The following is a 13420-nucleotide window of genomic DNA, read 5'->3' on the forward strand; positions in this document are numbered from 1 at the left end:
ACTTTTTGGACTTTACAAAACAGACTCCATGGGATCCATGGCAGTAATGTCAACTGGCACATAACAGGAATGGCCTTAGGGTGTGACCAGACAGCCCCAACCCACAGAAACGTCAGCCACAACTGCTGTCAAGAAGCCTCGGACTGCAGGAGCTGATAAGCATAAGGATCCCACCTTGTAAGGATCATATAAGCTGAACACATTAGACAAACGGTGCTCAAGAGCATCACAGGTGACCCGAGAGCATCGTAGGTAGCTGCACTGAGAGCCAAAGACTCTGACCTCCTGCAGGTCTTATCTGCTGGCATGGGACAGATGTGAGACTATCCGTGCCACCAGTCAGTAGAGCTCACTCTGGAGACACTGACCTTCATCCCTTCGCTCTGTTGCATAAGGCTGTATTTCCCTTCTCTGTGTGTTGTGTATTAACCTGCGTGGGTACCTGGTTGGCTTATCTGAGAAAGTTCCGCTCAATAAAGCTGGCACTATGGAAAGATACAAACGTGTCCAACGGTGTTACTCTGGTAACTATTTTCCCTGCTTGCAACAGAGAGGTCCTTTTTAGTGGTTTTCTGGGGCGGAGGGGCGGGTAAAGAGGTATGACCGTGAAGGGAATGGCGGAAAAAAAGAGAACACAGATGTGGTAATAATAGTGAACACTGTATTGTACATACTAGGTGCCTGGCAGTACTGTGGGTAGTGGACATGTGAACTCATCTACTCCTCGTAACAGTCTACAACAACATTACACTTATTCCCACTTTTTGAGAGAAGCAGCTAGCGGCACCGGAGTTAAGCGTGGTGGCCCCGCCCCCGGTCCCGCAGCGAATGAGAGCTATAGCTCAAGCAGAGGGTCTGGCTCCAGGGCTGGTGCTGTCGCCTTCTGGTGTTTTTGCCTTTTTGGTCCTTAATTTAAGGCTGATGTAGAAATATCCCGCTATTGATACTAGGCAATTCTTGTTTGTAGTTTCCTTTGAAACCCAGCAGACATACCTAGAATTCATCTGGCTGAAGCGAGGTGTTCAGACTGGGAATGTATCTGGCAGAGTCTAAGTGGACAGTGTTTGCGAATGACTCACGCTAAGGACATAGGCAAACAGAGGGAGTCCTCCCGCCAGTTTACCTGCACAGACATCACTGCCACCTACTTACCTGCTGATGTCATTGAGAACTAAAATTTCTTCTCTGTAAACCGATTTCGCCTTTCTTCCTCAAGCCTTTCCACAGACAAGGGTGTTGCTTTAGGATGAAGAAACACGAAATGTAGCAGAGGATACCTTTTTGCTTAAGTTGTAACAATATTTGTTAAAGTTAATCCAGCTGTAAAAGTAAAGATAATAAAACAAAAGGATACATTTTAAAACGTCTGATACTAGAAATGGACACTGATTGCTATTGTTTTCCCTAGACATGTCAATAAGGATCTCTGTGAGTTAACGAGTCTTAAACTCTTGTATTATCACCAGTGTTGTATAAGGCTCTATAGAAAACAATTAAATATATCTATAGATGGTTACTATTTTAAAATATTCACTTACTCTTCTTCTATTCTTCATTTTTCTTCCTTTCCCCAAAAAAGCCTCTTCTGCCTACCCCATTCCACCACAAGATCAGATCTTCACTCATGCAGTAGAGGCACACAATAGAGTAGAAACCAGGGCAAACCACAAGCTTTTGTCTTTGTTTTGCAAAAGCCTAAACCCCCTGGGGAAAGAAAGTCTCTGTTCACAGCCTGAAGCGACAGGAATGAAGAAGTTCCTCTGAACTCTCTGGTTTGGGGAGGACGGGTGAAAGAGGCGGAGGCTGGGGACCGTCCCAAGAGCTCGGAGTGGGGCCCTGGATTAAGCAGCCCACCAGGAAGGCTGCCAACTCCGAGAGGACCAGCTACATTGTGCAGACTGACAGAAATATAAGCAGCCTTCAGCAAGATCCCCAGGCTCCCAGCATGACATGGGAACAGCAGAAGACAATTAAACCTGAGGACAGGGAGGACAAGCTCTCTCTCCGGCCTGCCCTGTGTGGGGCACTAACAGGATACAGTTTCTCGCCAGCACTTGGCTCTGTGGAAGATCCCAGAACTGAGGCCCGGCCCAAGAAAGTCATAAGAAGCACCCAAGAGAAACTAAAATGTACCTGTGTTTTGCTTGTTGGCTTGCTTTTCCACAAGCCCAACAGAATGAGCAAACCGTAGTCAGATCTCAAGTTGAGCTACAGAAAGTATAAAGATGAAGTATTGTTCATATTCACATTTGGGGTGTGGATCCTAGCTGTGAAAGGAGGCTACGTGAATCCTGCCGTAAGAGTTTATAAGTATAATTTGTAAAATACAGAGACTAAATGAATCTGAGAACAACAAACATAGAGTAGCCAAATGACAGAATGTGTGGTAGAGGATATACGATTGTGAGCTGGGGACCCAAATGAAGCTCTCTGGAGAAGGTGGGATCTGACATGGTACTGACGCGGGACGAAGTGAATCCCTCCCAGGTGGGGACCCAAGTCCTATAAGGAGAGAGAGGGTCCTTGACTGCACGCAGGAAGGAATTCAAGTGCATGCCAGGGTTAGAGACAAAAGGAAAGTTTATTAGAGAAGGAATAACACTCCATAGACAGTGTGGTCTCCTCTCAGAGAGAGAGAGAGAGAGACCCCCGAGTATTGGAGGAATTCAGTTTATATGTGACTCTTAGTTTCTATGAATTATAGTTTAAACACATTGTTTCCCTATTTTCTTTTGATGATACGGGTATGCTGTGTGAAAGATACGGGTATGCAGAGTGCAAGCCTTGTTGGTAATCTCAGCCTGTCTTATAGGTTCCCTGTGGTCTGGCAGCCATACGGAATGAGCAGTTGGGTTTATTTTGTGTAGGGTACAACTTAAATACTTGTTTTCTTGTTTTCTTTTCATGGTAGGAGTAAATAGTTTGTTAGTAATCCCAGAAGGAATCTTCCTTTTTTCTGTAAGATTCCCAAGGTCTGGAGGCACATTGTAGGCTCTGAATACAACTTGGTTTAATACGGAGTTCTCATGCCTCTTCCCTGTATCAGCATCTCAGCAGAGTACGTGAAAATGGGATGTGCAGGTGAGGAGGCGGGGGCTCTCCAAGACACTCAACAGCATGAGCGAGGACTCAGAGTTGAGGGTGAGCATATTTATTCAAGGGTGACAGGAAGGAGACGCATTTGACAGACTGAACTGAGGAAATAATAGATGACTAGAAAAATAAATGTGGGGTGCCCTGGAAGGTCCTGAGTGCCTGACTCACAAGTTTGTATCAGATGCCATAAGCAACATGACATCAACAGAGAGTCTCAAACTGGACGGTGAAATGGTTTCTAAAAATTATGTTCTAAGATTAACATGAAGTCGGTATGGTAGATTATTAATAGCCAGCGATACTGGAAGAAGGCAGGGCGTATGGGACATCATTTCATTAATCTAGGAAAACAGAATTAAAGGCCTGCATTAGGAGTGGAGGGAGAAAGAGATGAGTGCATGAAATAGAAGAAAAGGTTTAGAAGAGGGGAATTCCTTTTGGCAAGTTTGAACTATGACTTTAGCATTCTGTTTAACTGAGCTCACAATCAATTGATCACTTTGGGCATAAGATAGTTCATTCCATCTAAATAATGTTATGGTCAAACCTCATGTAATGTATTTTAGTCTGCTACTGTAAGCAGCCGTTCACCTCATTCCCCTTGGAAACGTGGTGCTTGGTTTGGGCTGGGAAAGAATTACAGAAGGGAAGAGAAAACAAGTGTTTCCATCCTCAGAATGTTTTCATTCTTGTAATGTTTTGTGCTACTGCTGTTTAATGTCTCCTGACACTCTGACACACTGCCGCACCAGCCAGCTATGGAGATAAACATGTCTGATTGCAGGAACAAAACCACCTTAGTCACTTGAATCTGTTTGTCCTAGGGAAGTAAGTGAGAATTTAAAGAAACAAATAAGATTTGTGCAAAAAACACCCCTGCCATATAAGGCTGCAAGAGATAGCTTCAACAGTATAGGAGAGGTTTTAGAGGGAGCGTCCTGGGTTCAAATCCAGATCCTGTCATATGAAGACCATGTAGCCTTGAACAAGTTACTTAAAACACTAGCTCTATGACCTTGTACAAACCAGAAAGAGGTACCACTCTGGACAGATGAAATCTCAAGGAGGCTGAAGGCTCCATTTTCGACCCCACTCACCCCTGTGACTGAGTAGCACATGCAGTTAGCAATCCATACGACTATACACAGTGGCTCTATTATTGTAAATCTCTGCGTTTTCATTTCCTCTTTGTTTATTGAAGGAAATGAGAGTACCTACCTCATGGGGCTGTTTTGAGAATTAAATTGCTATAGAATACAAAGTGTTTAGTATAGCGCTTGGCACATTTTAAACTTGCTGCAAATGTTTACTATTATTATAACATTTTTATTCATCTAAATCTCTTGCATTTAGGGCACAGTTTAGCAAACTGTAGTCCACAGGCCGAATCTAGCCCACCACCTGCCTTTGTTCAACCTGAGAGGTAAGAACTGCTTTTATGTTTCAAAATGGCTGGGAAAATTTTTTAAATATACATTTTCTGACACATGACAATTATATGAAATGTAAATTTCATTGTCCCTAAGTAAAGTTTTATTGAAACACAGCTACTCTCAGTCATTTATCTGTGGCTGCTTCAAGGCACGGCGGTGGAACTGAGAAGTAGCATCAGAGACGGTTCACCCCGTGAAGACTCAAATGTTTTCTATCTGGCCCTTTGCAGAAGGGTCTGCCCATCCTGTTTTAAGGTGTTTTCTCACCAGCTCCAGGACGTGCTCCTCAATCTTTCCCGAGGACTAGAATTAAATCAAAATGAGTTTTGAAATTCTTGAGCACCAGTGAACACCAAGCTGTTGAAAGAGAGGCATTCTTGTTCTTTCCAAGTATTTTGCGTATCTTTCAAAACACTGTCACTTCTTTTCATGGGTGATGACAATGTGCTTAACATTAATTCTCCTTCTAATATACAGAGATTGTGGCAGCATAGTGCTGTGTCAGAGCCAGAGCAAACACATGCCTACAGAGGCTGCCCTAAGTGTTACTACACGTTAGGCAGGTTCAAGTTGGAAACATTTTATGTGGACAGATGCCAAGCAATCTTTGGCTGTCACATGATATCAACATATATACAAGCAAAGCAAAAAATTCAGTCTATCATTGAGATGTTTTGCCTATTTGATGCCAAAAATCCAGATATTTGGAAACAGCTGGATAATTGATTACATTTTTCACTTTTCATCTGGATTTGGCAGTCAGCCTATTTCAGCTAATGAGAACAGTCAAATATTAGCTGTATTCTATATAATAACATGGGAGGAAAAAAGCACGTTCTCCCCAGCTTTTCCAAGGCAATCGGCTTCCTGATTCTACTTCTTCCTTTTTAGTACATTCACTGTTTTCTTCTATTCCATCTCCCTGCCGTTTCTCATCTCCTCTTTTTATCTTATTTTTGCCTTCACTATTCTCTCTCACACAATCTCTACTGTAAAACTTTTAAATAGTGTCCTCTTCTTTCCAATTCCCTTTTGTTCTAAGAAGAAAAATGAGTGGCTTCATAATAATTGAGATTCTCAATTAAAACCCAGTGCTCAAGCCTCTGATGGTGTAAATGGCTTCCCAATTGCTGGGAGGCTGCTAACCGCACAATTGACCAGACCGAGTCCACAGAAAATTCAAGGGAAAGGTCGCAGGGATGGCTTTTGACTTACCTCTTCATACGTTTTCTATTACTTTCAATTGATTTTTAACAATCTGTTCAATGTTATAAGTGTATGTAAAACCCTTATGATATAATACAGACTTCTCTGGGCCACTCATTTATAATTATGGCAATTACACCCTTTCCTTGACTTCAGCTATTTCGGGAGGCATGGTTATGGTCTACACTGGTCCACAGTCTTCTTCTGCAATAACATGGACCTTGCCAAGACAAACTCGGTCCTCTCTCCCTGCTCCCCTAAATTCTTGATTGATGCTCTGCCTTTATGAAGTCTTGCTGTGAATAAAGCATTTAATCCATGACGCCCCTGTCAGGATGTCTTTTGCACATTCCCAGTGAGGGCTTTTTCTTCTCCAAACAACACTGCAGGGTTAGCTGTAGACCCAGATCGTATAAATGGGGATAGCAGCTGCCAAACTCTGAATGTTATTGTCTTTGGTGCTAAGCTGCTGACTTCATATTTAAAAAGAAAGAGCTTTAAAAAAAAAAAAAAAGAGAGAGAGAGAGAGAGAGAGAAAATATCTTGATCTTAAAATAATCATTGCATGATTCCTGGAGGTACTGACCTACGTTATATTCGTATAAACACTTGGTTTCTTTTTTGCTTAAAGAACATCACAAAAAAAAAAAAATACTTTTTTCTGGAATTTCTTATAAATAAAAAGGAAAAATTATGCTTCTAATACAAGATTGGTCAGCCTAATCTTAATGCCAGCTGAGATCACAGAATTATTAAAAACAAAACTCCTAAAAGAAAGTAGTGATGATGAAATCTCAACCAATATGGTTCTGTGACAGGAAAATCATGTGAGAGCAATGTGACTTGCAGATAAAATTACGTTACAAAGTATACCATTACAAAAATAGTTCTTTATAGCTAAATTGTCTTAATAACTGGAGAGATAAACCAGAAAGACAGTGATTTTTAACTTAATTAAGAATAATCCCCTATACCAAACTATTTTATGGAATATACACTTTCTCAGGACTCTGCCCAAAAGCTTATATTCCCAACTGTTAGACATCATTTTGTCCTTTTTACCTACGTCGGAAAAAAAAAATAAAAATAAAAGAGCCAAGATCATCTCACCCCTCCTGAGGTATCTATTAAGAAGGCATCCCTTTCAACTCTCCTTCCCACTGACACTTCAACACCCACCCACACCCCTCAAGGCAGGATTCAGTCACTCAGAGGAAGGAGGAGGACACAAATACATCTCACTCTTTTCCCCTCTGGTTTTGAATGTACTGCCCCCTTCATTGACTAGTTCACCAAAGAGCCTGGGAAGCAGTTCTTTTTGCTCCTAAAACTTGTGCTAAGACAGGAATTTCTACAAGTTCACTGATTTCTAGAAGTTTATGAGATCATATATACCTGTCCCCCTCTTACAACCCTCCAATAAGCTTCCTACCCCACTCGGAATGAAATAAAGATTGTTTTCTAGGAGGATGTACAAAGCCTACACATCCAGCCCAGCTTTTCGCTAGGATCAGAGACCCTGCCTTTTCCTGCTCCTTCTCTGCCCTGTACCAGCCACGCAGGCTTTTCTTCTATTCCTAGTGTGTGTCAAGCTCATCCTGCCAAAGGGCTTCTACACCTGCTCTTTCCTGGGAGAGCCTTCCACCATGTCCCCCCATAGCTCACTCAGATCAGTCAGATGTTTACTTAATGGTCACCAAAAAGACTCTTCCTGTCCATTCTGAGGGAGGCAGAATAACGGCCCTAAGATGCCCATATTTCTGATTCCTGATGTCTGTGAATACATGACCTTACAGAGCAAAAGAAATCATGCAGGTATGAGTACGTTAAGAATCTTGAAATGGAAAGATTTTCCTTTATTGTCCGAGTGGGTCCAGTGTAATCGCAGGGTCCTTATAAGAGGGTAAGTGTTGATGTCAAACTCGCCCCTGTATATGGAGGGTATGGAGAGACCAAAGAAAGGGGCAAGCCACTCCAGATTAGTAGGCGGCAGGGTTAATGAGCAAGGGAACTTGCACATGAGGCTTATCTTGGCAAGATGAGTAGATCTCTGTATCCACCCACCAGAATCTTAAAAGTTTAGATAGAGGCCTTAACTGAGTTCAATCACATATACCATCCAATGGTCTCACCAACACATTGCTCTCTCAAGGCCAGGTCCTTGAAATGGTTCTCACTGTAGGAATGATAGATAGAACATACATCCCAAGAACAAGGGAAAGGGTCAGGAGCCCCAGGTTGCCCAGGGCTAGGTCATGGGTCAGCCAGCAGCCACATCCTTTCGGTGACCACCTCCAACAGTAGGAGTCAGAGAGAAATCTGAGATAGTAGATGTTGGAAGAGCCTGAGCCAAAGAATGAAGCAACTTGTAGAAGCTGGAAAAAGCCAGGAAACAGATTCTCTCCTAGAGCCTCCAGAAGGAATGTAGCCCTGCTGACAACTTGATTGTAGCCCAGTAAGACTTATTTTGGAATTTACTCCAGAACGGTAAGATAATAAATTGTGTTGCTTTAAGCCACTGTTTGTAGTAAGTTGTTACAGGAGCAATAGGAAACTTATATAACTTATATGCACACCCTATATAAAATAACTTCTCCTCCCTACTTCCCACTGAGTTGCTTTCAACCTCTTATGATGCTTTATTTCATGGCACTTACCACTACTGAAAATTATATTACTTTCTCATCTTGTTTGCTTATTTATCTCCTGTAATAGAATGTAAATTTTATGAGAGTAGAGATTTTGCTTTGTTCACGTCTAGATCTTGCATAATTATAAGATTACTTGGAAAGAGTAAGCACCCTATGGATATTTGCTGAATGAATGAGTAAATTTACACTAACTACAACCAGAGTCCCCTAAAACATAATTTCGATGCTTATGGAGTTTGTGTGTGTGTGTGTATGTGTATGTGTGTGTGTGTGTGTGTGTGTGTGTGTGTGTGTACGTACAGTACTCATAATGGAGTAGAAGTAGTAAATACTAGTAGCGCTGGCAGCAGTACCTGGTGGATTGTGGAATTTAACCAATTTATGTGATGGAGCTATGGCCCCAGCTAAAATATACCAACATTTCAAGGAGGCTTTTGATTAACTCTTATAGTAAATGTCCTCTATACATAAGTGCAGGATTGTTCTGGACTATGATGGTACTACCATTTATATAACACCTTCAAATGAAAGGTTCTGCCCAAAGGCAATTATCAATAGTTCAGTGTCTATACAAGGACTGCATACTTTGAAGAATTTCTCCCAAATTATATGACTAAAGAAGTCAATCTAGTCGTGATCAAAGCTGCAAAGAAAAATGAATTCCAGAAAAATTTAGGTCAGTATTTAAACTCTCAATTTGTAAATTAAAAGATGGTTCCCATATGAAAAAAAAGAATAAAGAAAAAGGGAACTAGAAAGTTGAGAATTTAATTGGTATCAAAAATAGACCTTAAAAGAGTTATGGGCCCAATTAGTAAATTGGATCTCAGTTGACATTTCTGTTTCCTACATAATGGTGTATTTATTTAACTACCGTCAGTCGTTCTTTGTACTTGGAAAATAACAATGTTCTTTAAAATACCGATGATCCTCCAAAGAAATAAAAAGATTATCTGTAACTTTCTTCAGTTTTATGCACATCATGTTGCTGTACTATCCTCCTCAAATGAATCCTGGTGCCACAAGTTAAATCAACCTGCTTCATTCACTCATTCTCATGTACTAGGCAGTATGTTCAGTGCTAGAGATTCAGAAGTGAAAGGCATAGACTTTGCATTTAAGGCTCTCACAAATAAAACAATAAAATAGCCACTGTAATAATGCAGTGTTAAACAGATCAAAACAGTGTAGCCCAGCCCTAGGGGGGAGTGGGAAGAGGATAGTGAATGAGCAAGGCTTTTTCTAAGAATTAGGAAGTAAGAGCTCTGCAGGAGAGGGGTGGGGGTAAGCGGATGGGGAAAGAGTTGATGAAGGGAGATATTCAGGGAAGGCTGGAAATCACGGGACCCCCGGCACAACACTCTTCAACTTATACTTTTGATTTTTTTTCTCTATTTATGATATGTAAGGCTATATTGTATTCTTCTCAGATCTATCCATGTTTGTATAGATAGGTACAGTTCATTCACATTAAATGTTAGCGTTTTGGCTTCTCAATAGGCCATTTTTATTTATTCTTTTCCCTATTTACAGACATTTAAACTGGTTCAATTGTTTTGTTTGTTTTTGCTATTAGAAAAATGCTGCTAAACATTCTTGCCACACCTTCTTATGTACACGTATGTGATTTTATAGAGCAATAGACCTAGAAATGGAAATGTTGAGTTTTAGCACATGTAAAAGTTCAAATTTACTGGATATTTTTAGAATTTTTTCAAAAATGGTTGCATGTATCAGTTCATACTCCCCCATTGGTATAGTTTGCCCACACCATTTCTAATACTGTCATCTTTTTTAATTTCAATAAGTGATAAATGGCATCTCATTTTTCTTTCAATCTGCATAACTTTGGTTTTTAGTAAAGCTGAGTTTTTTTCATATACCTGTTCATTCTTTTTGAACTTCTTTTGATAATGTCTGCTTATAATCTTTTCAGATTTTTCTACTCTGAGTCTTTTTCTTATTGATTCATAGACATTTTAAAAACTATATTCTGGATGTCGATCTAATCTTCACATATAATACAAACTCTCTCCTAGTCTGTTTTAACTTAAAAATGTTTCATTTTACTTTATTTTGATCTAGATATTTTTACTTCTCTTTGCAATGAGCCTGTTTAATCAACTATAAATCCATTAAAGTTAGGTTACTAGAAAACACACATATATATTGTCTGGCCTCATTGTCAGAGAACTTTGTTAAAGGCTCAAATTATTTTTAGTCTAACCACTTATTCAGCAGAAGTGCTCGTCTTCAAAGAGTTCTACTTGAATCATGAATGAAGACATTTCAATATTTAATAAAATGATTTTGCTTAATGCTTCATCACTATATTTTCAAAATATACAGTGAAATGTGCCTATTTATTCATATTAATTTTCGGGAACTCAATTTCTTTCTACATGGATATGTTCATTTTCAGTATTTTAATGACATTTTCTTAAGAAAAATAATACTTATTCCTCTTAAGCTACGTCTAATTTTAGTTTTGTGAATCAAAAAGGTACAGGTTCCCACACTAAGTTAATTTTTTATTTACCATGTTAAAAAATGGTTCTTTTTAAATGGCACATACAGAGACTGGGTTCATTTTATTAATATTTAACTAGTATATAGACCTAAAGATACCAAATTTATTATCGTGTAATCAAAATAAAATAAAATGCTTTAGACTGTATACATCCTAAACTTTCCCCCAAAATGTTTAAATAATGCTTCTGAAGACTATCTAAAAAAGTATTAGATCAGAAGTTTCTATAGACCCTACCTCAAAGAAGTAAACCCAAGTTTAAATAATACAGAATCCACATGAAATTCTACCTACAGAATAGGTGTAATTGATAAACAGACATAAATTCTCAATTAGTCACAGTGTAAGAATAAAGCAAATCTGCAGAAAATTTTAATTTTCAGCCAGTATTCAGAACTTTTGCCCACAAATTTTCTTGTAAGAACTCCTGGAAAGAGGCAAACATGCACAGATAGGTGAACAGAAGAATGAATTTTGCTTTATTTTCTTTAACATAAAAACTTCTTTTGAAAGTTCTTTTGAAAAAGCAAAACCACCAAAGGAAAGGAGTGAACTGGTGAGAGAAAGGTAAAGACCACAGAATTCACAAATAGGATCATTAGCTCCAGAACCATCAAGTTTTGAGGCCAATGAAAGCAGTGTTAAATAACATGTCTAGAATTGAAGAACTAGTAAATACCACGTGTGGGAGCATCTGAACATGCAATCATTACGGTTCTGATTCATTCAATTAAGATTTGCATTTAAAACATAAAACAGGTATTACTTCTGGTGAAGTAGAGCTGCAGCTAGAGGGAGAGAGAAAAGAGATGCACGGCTGGAAGTTCTTTAAAATGACAGACTAGAATAGCAGCCGAGCAGACTCAATTCCTCAGTGTTTCCAACTGGGAAATGCATCTGTAATGACTTGTGATGACCTTTCCTCTGCCATCTTCTAAAGTGTTCTTCTCTAACTACCTCTTTCTCTTTCCATTCTTCATGATGCCTTTCCTCAAAATATCTAGCCACCGCAGGGGCATAAGCCACTGTAAAAATACACAGCTATTTCATTCTACTTTGGGACTCTCAGGTTGCAAACTATACAGAGAGAAGGAGCTGTGGAAGGAGACTGCCACAAGCCCACAATTGTTCTGTTGATGTTGGATAAGTTTCTTAGGCAGTCTACTCCGTGCCAACCCTCGAGCTGAATCAGTCGCTTTAGCACATTCGGAATGGCGTACTGAAGAGGACAGCACAACAGCTCTGCAATTAAGCTAGGCACAGATTTAAATCCGGGCTCCAACCCTTCCCTAGTAGTGGCCTGTAAGGGTAGTTTGTCTCTCTGAGATGCTTATTTTCTTATCTCTGAATCCAATGTGCACACACCTGCTCTTGTGGTACAGAGCAAGGACGGTGAATGTCAAGTACCTGTGTGGCAGAGACAGCACTCCTGGAATCCAGTTCCAGTCAATGGGTGGAGAGCCAAGGTATCCAAGTCCCGGGTGGGTGGAAGAAGTTCAGTGCCTCTTCCACCTTGGAGGCTGTGCACACGGATGGCATAACCGTCAGATGGAGGAGGGCTGTCCATTCACACAGGGCTCTGTGGAAACAAGAGACAAACCTTGCATTAAGCTGAGACTTCAGAGTTTATTTTCCACTGCATCATCACCTGGGAACTACCTAGAAACACGAATTCTCAGGCCCCACCCCTGATCTGCAAACTCAGGAAACCTGGAGATGGAGTCCAGGAATCTGTGTTCTAACAAGCCCTCTAGGTGATTCTAATGCACTCTCAAGTTTGCATTCTAATGCAACCTCAATCCAGCACATAACAAACATGCAAGAAATGGTACTTATCATTAGTAATTTAAACCACTTGCAAAAAACTAGTTAACGAAATTAAGTGAACACACTCCTGGCTATCTATATTCCTCACTACAAAATATGTTGCTCATATTTTATAAACGGGATCCCCAGTTAAGATCTGCTAAGATGATCAAGAAGCCTATGATGTGGTACTCCGGATGCTAAAGTTGAGTTTATTATGATTATAATTAAATTGATATGTGAGATTTATTAGCAATGTTTAGAAGTCAAATCCTCCAAATGTATAAGTATTTCATAATCAATTATGCAACATAGCTACAATAACCAAATAATGAACTTCAGAACTTCAGCTGTATGTTTTCAAAATCATACTCGTCTAAACTATACAATCAAGTGTGAGTACGTGTCTGTGATAGTGAGGTTGGCCTTCTTTGATAAAATACTTAAATTTAACTATAATAAGATTTATTACAATTTTGCCTTCTCACCTTTTCTTTGTTCATTAATGTCTGCTTAAATTTTGTTTTGGCCTCACCCAGTGCTTAAGGTGCTGGAGCCACTAGCCTATGCTTCTCAAACAGAAAAGTACAGGCTTTACATGCACAGGCTGAGCCAGGAATATATCAGATGATGACCTTGGAAAAATTTTAAATGGCCTAAAATCTATACATTATGTTGTGCAGAGCCTAACATTTTCT

General features: G+C 39.8%; 1 long non-coding RNA gene across 5 annotated transcripts in view; it reads right to left on the bottom strand.

Moving 5' to 3' along the window:
* The window catches only part of LOC107498156, a 207878-nt gene that overhangs the window by 178601 nt on the left and 15857 nt on the right, over positions 1-13420 (bottom strand). For all 5 annotated transcript variants that reach the window (XR_001593960.2, XR_001593959.2, XR_001593956.2 and 2 more), the window contains 2 exons: positions 12324-12495; positions 1153-1320 (listed from right to left, as the gene is read on the bottom strand). This is a non-coding gene — a long non-coding RNA (uncharacterized LOC107498156). The remainder of the gene's footprint in view (positions 1-1152; positions 1321-12323; positions 12496-13420) is intronic.

This window comes from Rousettus aegyptiacus, unplaced genomic scaffold (genome assembly GCF_014176215.1).
Source record: "Rousettus aegyptiacus isolate mRouAeg1 unplaced genomic scaffold, mRouAeg1.p scaffold_m13_p_8, whole genome shotgun sequence".
NCBI lineage: Eukaryota > Metazoa > Chordata > Mammalia > Chiroptera > Pteropodidae > Rousettus > Rousettus aegyptiacus.